The sequence below is a fragment of the Danio rerio genome, chromosome 11 (genome assembly GCF_049306965.1).
Source record: "Danio rerio strain Tuebingen ecotype United States chromosome 11, GRCz12tu, whole genome shotgun sequence".
Taxonomy (NCBI): Eukaryota; Metazoa; Chordata; class Actinopteri; order Cypriniformes; family Danionidae; genus Danio; species Danio rerio.
Genome location: NC_133186.1, coordinates 42962501 through 42964615, shown reverse-complemented (window position 1 = coordinate 42964615; position 2115 = coordinate 42962501). Strand labels below are relative to the sequence as shown.

Below are 2115 nucleotides of genomic sequence, written 5' to 3'. Positions count from 1 at the left end.
TCTGTTCGTCCCCAAACTGTTCCTTCAACAAAGTTTTTGCTTTCAAATATCCTCGATCTGGATTCATATAATGACAGCTCCCCACAAGTGCTTTAGCATGGCCCCTTGTATATTGCTCCAAGAAATACAAACGGTCACAGTTGTCATTTATATTTTTCTCAATACCATTCTCAAAAGCTCTAATAAAAGAGTGGTATTTCAGTGGGTCACCATCAAATATGGGTATTTCTCTTTTTGGTAAAGCTGAAAGCCCCTGTTGCTGCATCAACAGTGTTGTTACCTCATTCTGTTTCTTCATGAGACCAAGAACACAATTTTTGGTTTCCGAATCCATGAAAATATCTGTATTGAAATCATGTGGTCCTTGTGAATCTTGCATGTCGAAAGAATTCAGGTGATTTTGCGAAAATGGTGGGTCAATGATGTTTGATGGAGTTATATTGTCCAACACTGGAGTAAGCTTGACTTTGGGTTTAGCTCCTAAATATCTCTCCTTATTTGAATCTGATGGAATAAATTCACCTGCATCAACATTGAGTGGTTGTTTAGACTGTTTTGCCACATAAGAGTTCATCCCATCTGAAACATTTGATGTCAGTATCATGCTTGTTGTACTGTGTGTTTTGAGAACCTCAAGTTTTGCCTGTTCTCCTGCAATTTCAGCATCCAGTTGCAATCTTTCTTTCCTTTTACGCAACTTTTCCTCCTCTTCTTCCAGTGCATGTCTTTCTTCTAATAATTTTTTCTTCATGGCTAAAGCAGCCAACTCAGCTTGGGCTTTTAAACGTGCAGATGAGGTTGAAGAATGTTTTGACAGTGATGATTTGTTACAGCTTATGTTTGAGACACTATCACGTGGATTAATTTCATCCTCATTTTCAACTTCATTTGATTTTGCAGAAATCACATTTTCGTTCATTTCTGTTGCATTCTGTGAAACACCCTGGGTTTGCTCAGTTTCACTGATCCATTGCTCAGTTTGGTTTTGAAACACACTGCTGTAATTCATTATGCTTAAAAACCATTCCTTTTGTTTAAGAAATTCGTCCTCAGGAAGTAGTGGCATAAGTTCATCATGTGCATTAACAGCACTCTCACACATTGTGTTTAAAGTCATTAAACATTGCTTTATTTGAAGGATGTTTGCCTTTTGTTTCATATATTCTTTCATTTTTGGTATCAACCCTTTGATTTTATCAACAGCATGTTTACGTTCACATTGCAATCTCTCAATTTTATTCAGCAAGGCCTTTTGAGTGAGTTTGCTTTCCCTTTTCTTTCCCATCTCTTCAACCGAGCACGGGGTACCACCAGTTTGACTCATAGTGACTCTTTTGATTCAGTGTTCAGTGAATCACAACATCCAAACACAATGCAACGTTTGAACACGCTCAAACGATTCGATTCAATTCAACAGCAGTTCATTTTCCTTCCAAACAACATCACGGCATCACACAAACAAGCCGCAAAGTGCAGACTTCCTACAGACACCAAAGTAAGTCGCGCGACCTCGCGCATCCGATTTGCATTCCAAACAACTTTAACATGCACCAATGCCAACCAGATTCCTCATCCACACATATATCCACAGATAAACTTATCTGTCCTATGAAAACGAACACATGACGTGGCCCATTTGGTTTGCAATCGCATCACTTACTTGGCGTCTTCCTGATTCGTCTGTGCGCTGATTTTGCGAGCGATGATTTTCCTGATAAGATGCCGTTTTTTGTTGACAAAATATTGCGACTTCCTGATGCCCTCTATAAGTCGCTCGAGAGGCAGTGAGGGTCCTTTATATTTGTGACGCGCTGGTGGCTTTAGACAGAGACACTGAGCCCAAGATGTTATATGGAAAGACTTTATGTAACTTGAAGCATGCAAAAACAATACAGCAATTTGTGTCTTTGAATACCTGTATGGTGCCGATTATTGCGTTGGTGTGATGATTGTTGCGTGTGCCGTTGTGATACAGTTTTGCGTTGCTTGGTTTGCGCTGCTGTTTGCGTTGCTGTTTGCGTTGCTGTTTGCGTGGCTGTTTGCGGTCAACAAAAAATACGGCTACCCCACTCTCCTTCTCTCCTCCCACCTGTGTGATTGTGCACGCGCTTTATG

General features: G+C 40.3%; 1 protein-coding gene across 3 annotated transcripts in view; it reads right to left on the bottom strand.

Moving 5' to 3' along the window:
- Window positions 1–242: 242 nt before the first annotated feature.
- Window positions 243–2115, bottom strand: part of si:dkey-207b20.2 — an 8671-nt gene continuing 6798 nt past the window's right edge. For all 3 annotated transcript variants that reach the window (XM_073917098.1, XM_068224245.2, XM_005155913.6), the window contains exon 3: window positions 243–2115. This exon is cut by the window's right edge and continues 2078 nt beyond it. The gene's annotated coding sequence lies outside the window, so the exon portion shown is untranslated.